This window comes from Dermacentor albipictus, chromosome 1 (genome assembly GCF_038994185.2).
Source record: "Dermacentor albipictus isolate Rhodes 1998 colony chromosome 1, USDA_Dalb.pri_finalv2, whole genome shotgun sequence".
Taxonomy (NCBI): domain Eukaryota; kingdom Metazoa; phylum Arthropoda; class Arachnida; order Ixodida; family Ixodidae; genus Dermacentor; species Dermacentor albipictus.
In genome coordinates, this window is record NC_091821.1 from 523,631,330 (window position 1) to 523,649,260 (window position 17,931).

At 48.9% G+C, this 17,931-nt stretch overlaps 1 protein-coding gene across 4 annotated transcripts in view; it reads right to left on the reverse strand.

The window, feature by feature from the left end:
* LOC135908127 (very long-chain specific acyl-CoA dehydrogenase, mitochondrial-like) overlaps positions 1 to 17,931 on the reverse strand; it is a 460,653-nt gene that overhangs the window by 370,554 nt on the left and 72,168 nt on the right. The window lies entirely within an intron of this gene.

Genomic DNA, 17,931 nt, shown 5'->3' on the forward strand with positions numbered 1-17,931 from the left:
CACAACTTCCGCAACATCAGTCAGAACTTTGCCCTGCTTGTTAGTCTTTGTGGTTAACGCAGCACGAATAAGCCGAAAGGAGTCCATTCGAAGACGACGCGCTGGCTGTTCTCCTGAACCACGCTGAACTCGCCCTATTTTGGGTCCTTTTGTTCTTGCATGGGTTCCAGTGTTGCGTGCGTGCGTCAGTGACTACGCCGCTTGTAGCGTTCCCACTTTATAGCAAAACAAAAATATAACTGGAATGTTTACTGCATCTATACTATTCCAAATGCAATCGTCTGCTGATGTACAAATTTCACTAGTGTTTTGTTCTAAATTAGCAGCAAAACTTTTAGCCTAGTAGGTGCTTCATCTGGGAGTGCAATCACGACTGCTTGGCATTTATTAATGAATGACTGTGACTGGATCACCTCATTTGTAATTGCAAATCTGTCTTTCAACTGCCTTGATGCTCTCTTATTTTGTTCCTTTCACTCGATAGATGGCTGGGCATCCTTCTTGTACCTTGGTGCTAGCTCGATGACGGCACCTCATTATGATCAGTGTAAGCCAATGCACAGTGCCCTCTCTGGTCCTCCCAGTACTTTGTATATGGGTTAAGGCCATATTCGTGTTAAAATAGCTAGTTCGTGTCTCACAAACGGGAATTTTTTTTCCACTGGTCCCTTATAAGTTGCCGCTATTATAACCAATTTCTCAGTGCCAGTGTACATACACAGTTCTACTATTAATTAGTTTCCCTAAGCCTTGCAAGATTTAACTGTAGGTAGTCAGTGCAGGTAAGAACTCCCAAATTAACTCTGTAGTGTCATACGAGTACAGTGAAACCTCGTTAAACCATAGCAGGCCAGAGCTTGGAAAAAGTATGTACTAAACGGTCGTACTGTTTAATTGAATTAGCATGAGATCGCCCACTTACCTGTCGAAAAGGGAACTCAGAGAGAGTGCGATGGAAGGGGAAAAACATGCAGTATTTATTCACTTCGCGCGACAAAAGTGGTATTTTCGTTTGATGACGACGACAGTGGCCTAAAACTTACTGAAGCTGCGTGCCAGCTTTTCAGCCAGCCCCCTCTTTTCGGCAAACACTCTGTCACAGAGTTGCATGCCCGCGCTCCTCTCAAGATGGCCGACATTGCCGCAGCAGCAGCAACGCCGCTTGAACGGCGGAGGGAGAGCGCTCCCCATTGTCCCCGAACCCGCCCGACGGGTTGATCACGTGGAGTCGCCGGGGCGCGACGGAGGGACGAAGCGCCTCGGGAAGCCAGCAGAGCAGTTTGGAGAACGAAGGAGTGGGGTCGTGCACCGGGGAACAGCTGAAGATGTGGTCGGCATGCTGAGATCTCCAGGCCGAAGCCTTCGCCGGTCGAGCGACAGACGGTGCAAGTTCGTCAGGATCTTCGGCAGCGAGGTTGCAGCAGCCCGACGCTCTTCAGATCGGGACCTCGGCAAGCACGCCCCAGATAAGCCTCGTGTTCCAGGCCGCTCTCACAACTTTCCGCCGGACTCTCTTTTCCAATCTCGTTTAATCTTTCGTTTAATTATCCATCGAGTGTTAATTCTTTTATGTTCTTTTAGTGTAGTGCTGCTCTATTTATTGTCGCGGATATTTTGTATTTGTGTCGCGTATTTTATTGTATTTCGCGAGTGTTAACGGTTCCCACGTGGTGGGCTTAGTGTCGCGCGAGTGGCGTCAGGGCGTCTGCTGTGTGACCCGCACGCTCTCCGCGAACTAGGCCCCGCTACTGGTAATTTGTATGTTTTTCGAGTATGTCTCGGACATGATTTTAGTGTATTAAATTGAGTGTGTGTGTTGTACGACGTCGCCTCCCGTCTCATGCCTCTGGTTCACGGTCGATCAGGCGTGGACCTTATCGCCGGTCAGCAGTCGAACCCTCACTAAACGCACGCGGGGTGGGTTTGTTGTCGCCCCATCCCCTCCGTTTCGGAGAGTGCAATTAACCCCACCATCAATCTTTGACACACTCACATGGTAGATTTCTCGTTGGTGTTACGTATTCTCCGTGCAAGCGCGCAGTAGAGCTGCAGAAGCCCCGGGGTGCCTTTTTCATTGCCGGGAGCCGGAGTTCCGAATATTTTTCGTTTGGAATAGTTAAATTATCTATCGTGCCCTGTTCTCATAGCGACGATTGCATTCATGAGGCTGACGCAATGAGCAGCTTCTGCCACTGTCGAGCCTGAGTCGCCCGTGCTGTCGCTTTCTGTGTCGTGCTCATCACTGTCGATAGTCGACACTTCGGCAACAACAGAGAGAACGATGGCGAAAAGTTGAACCGCGTAGCCGACATCTCTTTGCCGTCGCAGCAGCGCTGCAGAGCAGCTCCTTCCCATTCCAAATGCCACACGCTGTAGTCAACAGCAGATCCCTGTCGCGTTCCAGCACTGACTTCTTCGTGTCCCGTTCGATAGCACGGACGATGTCCAATTTTTTTTCTATGCTGAGCACCCGGCATCTTTTTTTATCCGAGCTTTGGCATGACGTGAATCCTTGCTTACATGACGCCACAGCGCCATAGAATAAAGAGCCAACTTTAGAGAAGGGAAACTGTACCTTCCACAGTGGTATGAAAATAAGCAGCGGCAGCGCGTGGAACTTAGAGGGGCGGACGCCAGATGGCGCTGCTCAACCAGAAAGCGGAAGTGGTTTTTTTTAGAGAAAAATCTAATATGGCTGTTTTCCGCTGGTAGCGTGCGCTGGTACGCGCCGTGCTCGCCCTGCTGCCTATGCGGCATGGCTCATTGCCTAGGCTGCCGCATAGCTGGTGCATTCTACAGTTGAATTCGGCTACAACGAATGCTGCTTCAATGAAATTTTCACTTCAACAAAATATTTCCAATCCCCTGTCAGCTAGCCATAGAAGTCAATGCAAAAAAGTTCTCGCCACAATGAACAATTTTTCGGGCTTGTTCTCGCTTCAACAAAATTTTCGCTCAGTTGAGCTGGGCTTTAAGATTTCTTTCGCGATAAAATAAACATAACACCAATTGTCTGCAATTTTTCGTACATCCACACTGCTTAGGTTCATCGAAAGCGTGCACCCACTGCATCATCACCGATAAAAAACTCATGGAGAGGCGCCATTGTTTGGCGGTGATGACGATGGGGCTAGATGCCTTGCGACAACGCGCAGGCCCACTTTGCCAAACGGGAGCCACAGTCAATCCGCATCCATCCTAGGTCACGCGATCACTGGCACAACGCGGCGACGCAGATTTTCGTTGGTGCTTGTGCACGCGTCCAGCATGGCGACAAAGCGGAAGTTTCTTTCCTTGAAGGTGAAGGCACAAATCATCAGCGAGGCTTCGAGCGGCAGAAAGAAAGGAGATGTTAACAGAGTTCGGCATCTCCAACAGCACCCGTAGACAATTTTGAAGTCGAACGACGCAATCACCAGTGCTCTTTCTGCGGGGGTATCTGCCAAACGGAAGAAGTTGACTCAAGCTGCACACAATGATCTTGAAAAGGCCTTGTTTATATGGTTCCTTAACATCCGTGCCAAGAAAATGCCAATCAGCGGAAGTGTGCAGCAGCAAAAGGCACTTAAATATGCTTGCATGCTCGACATCGACGATTTTAAGGCAAGCACAGGTTGGCTGACCCGCTTCAAGGCCCGACACCGCATCATTGCGAAAGTGTTGTGCGGCGAACAAGATGCATCGGCCTCGCCTCGTGCAGTGGATGTAATGGACGCTTTTGATGTAATTCGTAATTTCATTGGCACCCACGATGACAACGCTGCAATGCAGCTGCTGACCGAGTGCGACCATCGCACCACGGCGATGATGACCAAAGGACGGAGGCAAACAAAGATGACCGACGTTATGCGGAAATGAATGACGTTCTTGAATGTGTAGTCAAATCTGACAGTGTATTGGGTCAGACTTCGTATAACGAAAGGTAACAGACTTTTTACGGAAATAAATGATGTTTGTGAGTTTGTAGTCAAATTTGACAGTGTTTTGGGGCAAATTTGGCCACAATAAAATTTTCGCTTCAACGAAATTTTTTTTTTCACGTCCTGTGAGTTTCGTTGTAGCGAGGTTCGACTGTAATTGCCAGGAGATCAAGGAGCCTCTACTGACGCCCATAAAAACAACCCACAAGTGACTGAACAGGACGTGCGACTTTATTGGCAGAAGAAAAGCAGTGCACCTTCTCGTACAAGAGCAGAAATAAAATTTGCTGCATCTTGAGATGAACCGAGAAGCTCACTTACGTCGTCGCATATAACGCCGGTCTGGTAACGAGCAACAATCAGCAGCGCAAGCAAATTGGACAGTGCCCCACCTGTTTGCATTGACAGTCGCCGTAACTCGCATTGCGAAGCAATCAGGTGACGCAGGAATCTGCTGCCGCAGCGAATAGAGCGACATGGCCTACCCGGCATTTTAGCGTTACCTCCTTTCCGACCTGCACGTTTATTTTTGTTCTTTTACGTGCCGCTAATGTGTAACAGGCCGCCATTGGAATATGAACCTGGCAACGTTTAACGCTAGAACGTTATCTAGTGAGGCGAGTCTAGCAGTGCTATTGGAGGAATTAGAGGGCAGTAAATGGGATATCATAGGGCTCAGTGAAGTTAGGAGGCCAAAAGAAGCATATACAGTGCTAAAAAGCGGGCACGTCCTGTGCTACCGGGGCTTAGCGGAGAGAAGAGAACTAGGCGTCGGATTCCTGATTAATAAGAATATAGCTGGTAACATAGAGGAATTCTATAGCATTAACGAGAGGGTGGCAGGTCTTGTTGTGAAACTTAATAAGAGGTACAAAATGAAGATTGTACAGGCCTACGCCCCTACATCCAGTCATGATGACCAGGAAGTCGAAAGCTTCTATGAAGACGTGGAATCGGCGATGGGTAAAGTGAAAACTAAATACACTATACTACTGGGCGACTTTAATGCCAAGGTAGGCAAGAAGCAGGCTGGAGACAAGGCCGTGGGGGAATATGGCATAGGCACTAGGAATATCAGGGGAGAGTTATCAGTAGAGTTTGCGGAACAGAATAATATGAGGATAATGAATACCTTCTTCCGCAAGCGGGATAGCCGAAAGTGGACGTGGAGGAGCCCGAACGGCGAGACTAGAAATGAAATAGACTTCATACTCTGCGCTAACCCTGGCATCATACAAGATGTGGACGTGCTCGGCAAGGTGCGCTTCAGTGACCACAGGATGGTAAGAACTCGAATTAGCCTAGACCTGAGAAGGGAACGGAAGAAACTGGTACATAAGAAGCCGATCAATGAGTTAGCGGTAAGAGGGAAAATAGAGGAATTCCAGATCAAGCTACAGAACAGGTATTCGGCTTTAACTCAAGAAGAGGACCGTAGTGTTGAAGCAATGAAGGACAATCTTGTGGGCATCATTAAGGAGTGTGCAATGGAAGTCGGTGGTAACTCCGTTAGGCAGGATACCAGTAAACTATCGCAGGAGACGAAAGATCTGATCAAGAAACGCCAATGTATGAAAGCCTCTAACCCTACAGCTAGAATAGAACTGGCAGAACTTTCGAAGTTAATCAACAAGCGTAAGACAGCTGACATAAGGAAGTATAATATGGATAGAATTGAACATGCTCCATGGAACGGAGCAAGCCTAAAAACAGTGAAGAAGAAACTGGGAATTGGCAAGAATCAGATGTATGCGTTAAGAGACAAAGCCGGCAATATCATTACTAATATGCATGAGATAGTTCAAGTGGCTGAGGAGTGGCACCCACGACGATAATGGAAGAGAAAATAGTCTAGACGAATTCGAAATCCCACAGGTAACGCCGGAAGAAGTAAAGAAAGCATTGGGAGATATGCAAAGGGGGAAGGCAGCTGGGGAGGATCAGGTAACAGCAGATTTGTTGAAGGATGGTGGGCAGATTGTTCTACAGAAACTGGCCACCCTGTATACGCAATGCCTCATGACCTCGAGCGTACCGGAATCTTGGAAGAACGCTAACATAATCCTAATTCATAAGAAAGGAGACGCCAAAGACTTGAAAAATTATAGACCGATAAGCTTGCTGTCTGTTGCCAACAAAGTATTTACTAAGGTAATCGCAAATAGAATCAGGAACACCTTAGACTTCTGTCAACCAAAGGACCAGGCAGAATTCCGTAAAGGCTACTCAACAATAGATCATATTCACACTATCAATCAGGTTATAGAGAAATGTGCGGAATATAACCAACCCTTATATATAGCTTTCATTGATTACGAGAAAGCATTTGATTCTGTCGAAACCTCAGCAGTCATGCAGGCATTACGGAATCAGGGTGTAGACGAGCCGTATGTTAAAATGCTGAAAGATATCTATAGCGGCTCCACAGCCGCCGTAGTCCTCCATAAAGAAAGCACCAAAATCCCAATAAAGAAAGGCGTCAGGCAGGGAGATACGATCTCTCCAATGCTATTCACAGCGTGTTTACAGGAGGTATTCAGAGACCTGGATTGGGAAGAAATGGGGATAAAAGTTAATGGAGAATACCTTAGTAACTTGCGATTCGCTGATGATATTGCCTTGCTTAGTAACTCAGGGGACCAACTGCAATGCATGCTCACTGACCTCGAGAGGCAAAGCAGAAGAGTGGGTCTAAAAATTAATCTGCAGAAAACTAAAGTAATGTTTAACAGTCTCGGAAGAGAACAGCAATTTACAATAGGCAGCGAGGCACTGGAAGTCGTAAGGGAATACATCTACTTAGGGCAGGTAGTGACTGCGGATCCGGATCATGAGACGGAAATAATCAGAAGAATAAGAATGTGCTGGGGTGCGTTTGGCAGACATTCTCAGATCATGAACAGCAGGTTGCCATTATCCCTCAAGAGAAAAGTGTATAATAGCTGTGTCTTACCAGTACTCACCTACGGGGCAGAAACCTGGAGGCTTACGAAAAGGGTTCTACTCAAATTGAGGACGACGCAACGAGCTATGGAAAGAAGAATGATAGGTGTAACGTTAAGGGATAAGAAAAGAGCAGATTGGGTGAGGGAACAAACGCGAGTTAATGACATCTTAGTTGAAATCAAGAAAAAGAAATGGGCATGGGCAGGACATGTAATGAGGAGGGAAGATAACCGATGGTCATTAAGGGTTACGGACTGGATTCCAAGGGAAGGGAAGCGTCGCAGGGGGCGGCAGAAAGTTAGGTGGGCGGATGAGATTAAGAAGGTTGCAGGGACGGCATGGCCACAATTAGTACATGACCGGGGTTGTTGGAGAAATATGGGAGAGGCCTTTGCCCTGCAGTGGGCGTGACCAGGCTGATGATGATGATGATGAATGTGTAACTCACACTTGGTGCCTCACATTCTCAATATGGGCATGGTCGGCTTTGTGGGCATCGCAATTTTGCAGCCACTTTTGCAGGGGCCTTTCTACCCATGTGGCTATCAACTTCATACACTTCGGATCATGTAATCACATATGCTGGTCTCCGTTCACGCCACATCACGTGTCATGAAGGCCCACAAGCATAATTTGCCCACTGCTGCAGCATGAAAGCGCGAACGGGGAGCACCAATTACGGTGTGTGTAAATTAGGAGTCATTGTTGCTGTGTGGACTGCAGAAGCAGAAGGTCACCTTGTGAGACTGTTGCCCAATGCAGTTGAGCAGGTCGCCACATCCAAGAAACATAACATGGCAACCATGATCAAATGAGACTTGGCATTCAATCACCGCATAAGGTTCAGACAATACACTGTACATTGGCTAAGATCCACATGACAACAGTGAGCATTCACACACTACGGGTCGCTTATGGAACATTCAGCTATCCAACTTCAGGCACAGTGCTTGCTTTCGTCGCATGTGGCAGTCTAGTAACGAGTGACAACCAGTGGCACAAGCAGATTGGACAGTTTTCCACCTGTTTGCATCGACAGTCGCTGTAAGTTGCACTGCGAATCAATTGGGTGATGCATGCATCTGCTGCCATAGCCAACACAGCGACATTAACTACCCGGCATTTCAGCGTTACCTTCTTTCCAACCTCCACGTTTCTTTTTGTTCTTTCGGTGGCCTCGAATGTGTTGCTCACACTTAGTGCACCACCTGCTCTCAATATGGACATGGTCTGTTTTGTTGGAATCGCCATTTTGCAGGCCTTTCCACCCATGTGGATATTATTACGTGGTGGTGACGCTGAGGAACACAGTAGCAATACTGTGAAATACAAAACCAACTTTTATTGGGCGAACCTGTGCCCCCCAAAACAGGCTACACTTTTAGCAGAACGATAGCGACGAACACGGTCGGCGATTGTCGAAAGTCTGATCAGCGGGTCAAGCGCGTCGGCTTTTATACAGCAGTCATCGAATGTTCTAGACTAATCGTTGGGACCTGCATGCCTTCTACAAAGTTCTACACCATTCGTGTCAAGCGATGAAATCGGATAACGCAAGGTTCGGCGACAACAGACAGTGGATAGAAGCATTGATAACTTTCTAGAAACTTCGGATACATGCAGGCGCGTCCCGCGCTGTGCTATAAGATTTGTTAGACGGCAAAACGTGTCGCCCGATAAAGACAAGTACACGTGTCAATACCCCCTCTTAAAAAGCATCTACCCGATGCTGCAAACAAACGAAAGTAATAAATAAGCACTCGTACCAAAGAAAAACAAAACAATATAAGGAAAGTTCGTTAGCGTCCGTAAAACGGTTTAAGACGCACCACATGGACCACTTCAGGTCGTGCGCGACGTCGCTGTGAATGCGAAATGCCGTCTGGCACGACCTCATAGTCCAGTGCGCCAATACGTCGGATCACCCCGTAGGGTCCCAAATAGCGTCGCAACAGTTTCTCACTCAGTCCTCGTCGGCGTATCGCGGTCCTTACCCAAACACGGTCGCCGGGCTGGTATTCGACGAAGCGTCGTCGGAGGTTGTGTCGGCTGTCGGTCCTCTGCTGGTTCTTGATTCGCAGGCGCGCGAGCTGTCGGGTTTCTACGGCGCGCTAGAGATAGGTAGCGACGTCAACATTCTCTTCGTCAGTTACGGGCGGCAGCATGGCGTCGAGCGTCGTCGTCGGGTTCCTGCCGTAAACCAGCTTAAATGGCGTTATCTGTGTTGTTTCTTGCGCCGCCGTGTTGTATGCAAAGGTCACGTACGGCAGGACCGCGTCCCACGTCTTGTGCTCGACGTCGACGTACATTGCTAGCATGTCGGCGAGGGTCTTGTTGAGGCGCTCTGTGAGACCATTCGTCTGTGGGTGGTAGGCAGTTGTCCTCCTGTGTCTTGTCCGACTGTATTGCAGAATGGCCTGGGTGAGCTCCGCTGTAAAGGCCGTTCCTCTGTCGGTGATGAGGACTTCTGAGGCGCCATGTTGCAGCAGGATGTTTTCGACAAAGAATTTCGCTACTTCGGCGAGCTACCTTTCGGCAGTGCTTTAGTTTCAGAGAAGCGGGTGAGGTAGTCCGTCGCCACGACGATCCACTTATTTCCGGTTGTTGACGTCGGAAAGGGTACCAACAAGTCCATCCCGATCTGCTGAAAAGGTTGGTAAGGAGGCTTGATCGTCCGCTGGCCTTGTCCCGGACGATCAAGGCCAGATCCCGCTGGCCTTGTCGGTGGTGTCTTGCATCACGGACGGTCTCGGCATCTCTTGACGCAACGGGCGATTTTGGCAGTTAGGTGCGGCCAGTAATACCTTTCTTGTATCCTCGATAGCGTCCGGGAGAAACCGATTTGCCCAGCGGTCGGATTGTCGTGTAGGGAGTGCAGTAATTCTGGACGCAGCGCCGACGGAAAAAGGTAGTTGGCGCGGACTGGTGAGAAGTTCCTCTTTACGAGTAGGTTGTTTTGAAGCGAGAACGAAGATAATCCTCGCTTAAATGCCCTAGGGACAACGTCGGTGTGCCCTTCCAAATACTCGATGAAGTTTTTCAACTCCGGGTCTACTCGCTCCTGTTCAGCGAAGTCTTCTGCGCTTAAAATGCCGAGGAAGGCGTCGTCATCTTCGTCATCTTGCGGCGGCGAGTCAATGGGGGCGCGTGATAGGCAATCGGCATCAGAGTGTTTTCGTCCAGACTTATAGGTTACAGTGATATATTCTTGCAGTCTTAGGCTCCACCACGCCAGCCTTCCTAAAGGACCCTTTAAATTCGCTAGCCAACACAAAGCGTGATGGTCGCTTACGACTTTGAATGGCCTGCCATATAGGTACGGGCGAAATTTCGCTGTAGCCCAAACGATGGCGAGGCATTCCTTTTCGGTTGTAGAATAATTGCCTTCTGCTTTTTACAACGACCAGCTAGCCAGATATCGCCCGTTCAAGTCAGTCTTTCCTATGGACTAGGACGGCACCGAGGCCTGGCATCAGTGTGGATTTCAGTATCGGCGTCCTCGTCGAAGTGTGCAAGTACCGGCGGCGACTGCATGCATCGTTTGAGTGCTTGAACTGCATCGGCCTGCGGCGTTTCCCAATTGAACTCGACATCACATTTGGTTTGATGTGTTAGCGGCTCTGCGATGCGTGAAAAGTCCTTGACAAAACGCCTATAGTAGGCGCACATGCCAAGGAATCTGCGCACTGCCTTCTTGTCGACTCGCTGCGGGAACTTTGCGATGGCAGCTGTCTTCTGCCGGTCGGGACATACTCCAGATTTGCTGATGACGTGGCCTAGGAACAGAAGCTCATCGTAAGCGAAGCGGCAATTTTCTGGCTTCAGAGTGAGCCCTGATGACTTGATGGCTTCTAGTACTGTCGCAAGCCGCCTAAGGTGATCGTCGAAATTTTCGGCGAAGACGACGACGTCGTCCATGTAAACAAGACAGGTCTGCCACTTCAGCAACACTTTTTGTTGGGCTAGTTGGTGCATTACTGAAGTACTATCGTGACTACCAGACGACACAGGAAGAAGAGACACGGACGAGCGCTTACTAAGAACTGATGCTTTAATGACGGATACACACTATATATATACACAAATTTGGCGGCGCAACTCGCGCATTGTCAAAATGAAAGGGGTCTAAATGAAAGGCTGAAAGAACACGAAAGGCTACAGGAGAAAGGAACAGGTTCCAATATGGCCATCCACTGCAAAGAGTGCGGGTGCAAGCCTCGCCTAAGAGAGACTGTCATTCTGGACAGAAGTCGAGACAGCGTGGCCCGCGAGCTGAAGGAAGCCTTCCACATTAAAAGGAAGGGCATTGAATGCGTAAGCGAACCATCGAAAGTTCTCTATAAAAGTGAGAGGTCATTTTTAGAAGCCCATAGTTAAATCTGAGCATGTTGCTGCGCCGCCCGCGCCTGGTGAACATTCCTAATCTTTTAGTTTTTAAGGGATACTCCCTTACGGCGGTGTTTGTGTATCACGTTACCATTATCATTTATGGAAGTCCAAAAACAAGAAAGGGGCTGGCAGATGGAATGGCACACTGTGGTATAAGTTCCGTCATCGTCAGCTGTCTGAGGTACTTCAACCTTGTTTAAAAAATTTTATACCACATTATCATTTATAGTCATTTGGCCCTGTACACCACGTGTCATCTTCACGAACGTCACATTCAGAATCGTTCTATCGCCTTTTGCCCATTTACCACGTGATGTTTTGACAATGCGCGAGTTGCGCCGCCAAATTTGTGTATATATATTGTGTGTTTCCGTCATTAAAGCATCAGTTGTTAGTAAGCGCTCGTCCGTGTCTCTTCCTGTGTCGTCTGTTTGGCGCTATAGTACTTCAGTACTGCTACTTCACTCCTGCTAAAACCGTGTCCATGACGCGCTGGAATGTTTCAGCCGCCGAGCAGAGTCCGAATGGCATGACCTTGACCTCGTAGAGGCCCTCTGGTGTGATGAAGGCGGTCTTTTCGCAATCTTTCTCGTCAACTTCTATTTGCCAGCAGCCAGACTTGAGATCCATCGACGAGAAGTATTTTGCGTTGCAGAGCCGATCTAATGCGTCGTCTATCCGTGGTAGGGGGTATACATCCTTCTTTGTGATTTTGTTCAGTCGACGATAGTCGACGCAGAAACGTAAGGTACCATCCTTTTTCTTCACCAAGACAACAGGGCATGCCCACGGGCTTTTCGACGGCTGGATGATGTCGTCGCGCAGCATTTCGTCGACTTGTTTTCTTATAGCTTCACGTTCTCGCGGCGATACTCGGTAAGGGCTCTGGCGGAGTGGTCGAGCGCTCTCCTCAGTTATTATGCGATGCTTGGCGACTGGTGTTTGTCGAATCCTCGATGACGTCGAAAAGCAGCCTTTGTATCGTTGGAGCACACTTTTGAGCTGCTGTTACTTAATCACGGGGAGACTTGGAATAATGTCGTAGTCTGGTTCGGGAACCATGGTAGTCGGGGTAGATGCGGCAGAATCCGAGAGGACAAACGCATAACTGGTTTCCAGAATTTCCTCGATGTGCGCGATCGTCGTGGCTTGTTGATGTGCTTGAACTCCTGGCTGAAGTTTGTCAGCAACACTTCAGTTTTCCCTCCATGCAGTCGAGCGATCCCTCTTGCGACGCAAATTTGACGGTCTAGCAGTAGACGTTGGTCACCCTCGATGACGCCTTCTACGTCGGCAGGCGTTTTGGTGCCTACGGATATGAAAATGCTGGAGCGAGGCGGGATGCTGGCTTGACTTTCGAGCACACTTAAGGCATGGTGACTGCTAGAGCTGTCCGGCGGTATCGCTCAATCTTCCAACAGCGTTATCGATTTTGACTTCAGGTCAACAATTGCGCCGTGTTGGTTCAGGAAGTCCATGCCGAGAATGACATCTCGCGAACATTGTTGGAGAATAACGAAGGTGGCAGGGTAAGTCCGGCCATGAACGGTAATTCTTGCCGTGCAGATTCCAGTTGGCGTAATGAGGTGGCCTCCAGCGGTCCGAATTCGGGGACCCTCCCATGCAGTCTTAACCTTCTTCAACTGGGCGGCGATGTGTCCAATCATTACGGAGTAATCGGCCCCTGTGTCGACTAAGGCAGTGACTGCGTGGCCGTCGAGAAGCACGTCGAGGTCGGTGGTTCTTTGTCTGGCGTTGCAGTTGGGTCTTGGCGTCGGATCACAGCTGCGTCGTGTTGGACTGAAGATGGAACGTCGCGTCGTCAAGCCGTCTTTCGTCGGTGTAGTCTTGGCTTGCTGACTTCGTCGGGACGGCAGCATGTCGTCATTAGGTCGTCGAGATGGTTTCTTCATCGTCTTCGTCGGCGGCGGAGGATCTTCGTCAGTTCGACGAACAGCAACCGCACCTCCATCGGTTGCTGCTTTTAGGTTTCCGGATATGGGGTCGCTGACCGGCCCCGGGCTGGGCCAGTGTATGGTCAGCGCTGCGGCAAGAGGTAGCGGCCTGGTGATGGCGAACACGACGGTCGTCGAGAGCTCCACTGAGTAGCGGCGAGGTAGCCGGCGATATCGCGAGGGCGTTCACCTTGCTGCGGGCGCGGAACGTTGACGGCGAAACCTCGCAGTCCCATCTCCCGGTATGGGCATCGGCGATACACATGGCCGGCTTCTCCGCAGTGATAGCAGAGCGGGCGGTGGTCGGGAGCTCGCCAAATGTCCGTCTTCCTCGCGTAGGTGCGCTGGGCGACGGGTGGGCGTGCTGGCGGCGGCAGCGGCGGACGACGGAATTGCGTCGTTGCAGGTCCCTGGCGTGGTCGCGGAGAGGGACCTTGACGGCGTGCGACGGCGGCGTAAGTCATCGCTTCTGGCTGGGGCTGCGATAATTGTGGTTGCAGCTCGGGAACTCGAAGCGATCGGTGCACCTCTTCTTTCACGATGTCGGCGATCGAAGAAACTTGGGGCTGCGATGAAGGCAGGACCTTGCGCAGTTCTTCGCGCACAATGGCCCTGATGGTCTCCTGAAGGTCGTCGGAATGCAGTCCTTGGATGGCGTACTGCGGCGTGAGCCCCTGGCGGCTATATTGCCGGGTGCGCATCTCCAGAGTTTTCTCGATCGTCGATGCCTCTACAGAAAACTCAGCTACGGTCTTCGGCGTGTTACGAATAAGTCCTGCGAGAAGTTCTTGCTTGTCACCCCGCATCAGGAAGCGGACTTTTTGCTCCTCTGACATTCCCGGGTCGCCATGTCGGAAAAGGCGGGTCATCTCCTCCGTGATGATCGCGATCCTCTCGTTTGGCAGCTGCACTCTGGTTTCTAGTAGTGCTTGGGCTCGCTCTTTTCGCATGACGCTTGTAAACGTTTGCAAGAAGCCACTTCGGAGCAGGTCCCACGTCGCTAAGGTGGCTTTTCGATTCTCGAACCAGGTCCTGGCGGCGTCTTCCAGTGCGAAATAGACATGCCGCAGCTTGTCGTCGCTGTCCCAACTATTAAACGTAGCGACCCTCTCATACGTCTCGTGCCAGGTTTCCGGGTCCTCGAATGTTGATCCGCGGAACGTCGGAGGTTCCCTAGGCTGCTGCAGCACGATGGGGGACGCTGGGGCTGCCATTGGGGTTGCCTTGACCACAATCTTCTAGGTCTTCTCAAATAGAAGTCCGTGCTCCGGGGGCAGCTGTTGAAGACGGCGGCTTGCTCGATGCTCCGGGACTACGTTGGTGTTCTCTTTGCGATCCGGGCTTGGATCACGGCTTGTCGAAGTCGTCCGGTACATGAACGAAAAGCACCTCCACCAGATGTCACGTGGTGGTGACGTTGACGAACACAGTAGCAATACTGTGAAAGACAAAACTAACTTTTATTGGGTGAACCTGTGCCCACAAAAACAGGCTACAATTATAGCACAACGATAGCGGCGAACACGGTCGGCGATCGTCGAAAGTCTGATCAGCGGGTCAAGCACGTCGACTTTTATACAGCAGTCATCGAATGTTTCAGACTAATCGTTGGGACCCGCATGCCTTCTACAAAGTTCTACACCATTCGTGTCAAGCGATGAAATCAGATATATAACACAAGGTTAAGCGACAACAGACAGCGGATAGAAGCATCGATAACTTTCCAGAAACTTCGGATACATGCAGGCGCGTCCCGCGCTGTGCGATAACATTTGTTAGGCGGCAAAACATGTCGCCCGATAAAGACAAGTACACGTGTCAATATTAACCTCATACACCTCGGACCATATAATTACGTATGATAGCCTCCGTTGACGCCAAATCACGGCCGAGGAAGGCCAGAAGCAAAATTTGCACATGGCTGCATCAGGAAAGGACGGAACGGGGAGCATCAATCACGGTGCACGTAAACAGGGAGTCTATGTCCCTGTGCAGACTGCAGGAGCGGATGCTGACCTTAAGAGGCTGTTGCCCAATGGAACTGACCAGGCCATCACATCCGAGAAATGTAACATGGCAACCATGACGAAGTGGTACAGTATTGAAATAAGGCTATGCAATCAAATCACTTCAGCATACCTCTAACATAATGCATTGGCACTATACACTATACATTGGCTATGATCCACATGACAACAGCGAGCATACACGCACGCGGGTCACTTAGCGCGTATGTCCGACTGCAGGCATAGTGCTTGCCTTTGTCGCACATGGTGGTCTGGAAACAAGCAACAACCAGCAGCGCAAGCAGATTGAACAGTTTGTCCTCCCTATTTGCTCTGACAGTCGCCACTGAAGATGAGCAACATGCATTGCAAAGCAATTGGTTGACGCAAGCATCTGCTGCCGCAGCCAACATAGCGACATGAAGTACCCGGCATTTCAGCGTTACCTCCTTCCTGACCTGCACATTTCTTTGTTTTTTTCACGTGCCGCTATTGTGTAACTCACACTTGGTGCCCCACATTCTCTAAATATGGGCATGGTCGGTTTTGTGGGCATCATTTATTTATTTATTTACAATGACCTTACAGGCCCCCGTAGGAGCATGACGTAAGGGGGGTATAACAGAAACAGTACTATATGAGCTAGTGAACATATTATGTAGCTAGTGGCACTTAACATTTCTACTAAAAAGCATTCAAACACAAGAGATACAGCACTTTAAAAAATGAAAAGTAACTGATGCGCAGTACAAACCACGATGCAGGTGAGAAATAGCAATGAAAATCAATAAGTTGGTGAACAGATTAAAAGGGTGTTATTGAAAGATGACTGCTGACTTGGTTGGCGGAAGGAATCATGGTTTGTTAGGGAAGCGATAGTGCCGGGCAAATCGTTCCACAGAGAAATGGCACGTGGAAGCGCAGAGCTGTTGAAGGTTAATGTGTGACCGAAGATGCGCGAGTAACTGAAATTGTTATGGAGGCGTTTTGACATGCGCAAAGGCCTTTCGAGAGATAGCGGAGACAGCCTATTACCATGAACGTACTAGTGGAACAAACAGAGAAGTGCGATGCAACGGCGCGTTTCAAGTGAAATGATGTCATGATTCTGTTTAATTTCAGTCACGCTATGAGAATAGTTACAATCGCAAGAAATAAAACGTGCTGGTCTGTTCTGTACGGATTCTAGCATATTAGATATTTTTGATGAGGCGACCACACAGGACTTGCAAATTCTAGTTGAGGCCAGACAAATGTTGCATATACAAGCTTCCGGATGCTGGTTGGGGCGTTTTTTTAAGTTTCTTCGTAAATACCCGAAAGTTCGTGAGGCTTTGGCGCAAATGGCGGTGACGTGGGATGCCCAGGACAGGTTAGGAGCGAGGTGAACTCCGAGATATTTATATGAAGATGCTTTCGAGACCTGAGAGTAGTTAAGAAAGTAAGTGAACTGAGAATTGACATGCTTACGGCTAAAAGTGATAATGTTACATTTAGATTCGTTAAGAGGCATTTGCCAGGTCATTTGAAGTGCGATGTGGTCGTCGATAGAATTAACGGTGCGGTAAATTATGCAATCAGCAAAAAGACGGATGGAAGAAGATATGTTAGTAGGCAGGTCGTTGATGTATATTAGAAATAGTAAGGGTCCTAATACACTGCCTTGTGGAACAACTGTGAACTGCTGGCGAAGTAACAAAAAATTTCGTAGCCAAGAGTTACCGAATCTAGCCGGAGTGAAGATAATTTCGAGATTAGACAATGGGCGACACGGTCGAAGGCTTTTGAGTAATGAAGGAAAATGCAATCGGATTGTTTGTTGTTATTCATGCTAAAATGTAGGTCGGTTGTAAGTTCAAATAGCTGTGAATCTCATGAAAACCTATTCCTGAAGCCATGTTGGTCAGTAAAAAAGAAATTATTTGACTCAAGGTGGCTGTAGACATGAGAAGCGATGATATGCAAGTAATTTACAAGAAATGCAAGTTAAGGAGATAGGACGGTAGTTATCAGGCGAATTTCTAACTCCCGCCTTAAATACAGGCACTACCTTAGAAATTTTCCAGTCAGAAGGGAGGCGACCGGATGATAATGATTGTCGGAATATGTGAAGTAATATTTGGCTGGAAACGGAGACAGTGTTCTTTAGTATTTTGGAGCTAATGTTATCAATACCGGCAGATGTAGATAATTTGAGGTTTGTAATTAGACGCGATATACCTTCGACGGTGATGTTATTAGGTTCCATGTAAGGGTAGTCGGGTTCAGGGATAAGGGGTGCAGTGGACTGATCCTCCGTCGTAAATAGTGATGAAAAAAAAATTTTATTGATATTTTTTTATTTTTAGCCACTTTTGCAGGCCTTTCCACCCATGCGGATATCAGCTTCATACACTTCGGACCATGCAATAAGTTATGATAGTCTGTTGACGCCAAATCATGGCCGAGGAAGGCGACAAGCAAAATTTGCATACCACAGCAGCATGGAAAGGACGGAATGGGGAGCACCAATCATGGTGCGTGTAAATTCGGAGTCTATGTCACTGTGCGGAATCCAGGAACAGGTGCTTGGCTTGAGAGACTGTTTCCCAATGCAACTGACCAGGCTCCCACGTACAAAAAATGGAACACGGTGACGAGTACCAAGTCGGACAGAAGCGAAACAAGATTCCACAATAAATCACTTCAATGTAGCTTGCGCAAAAACACAGGCTG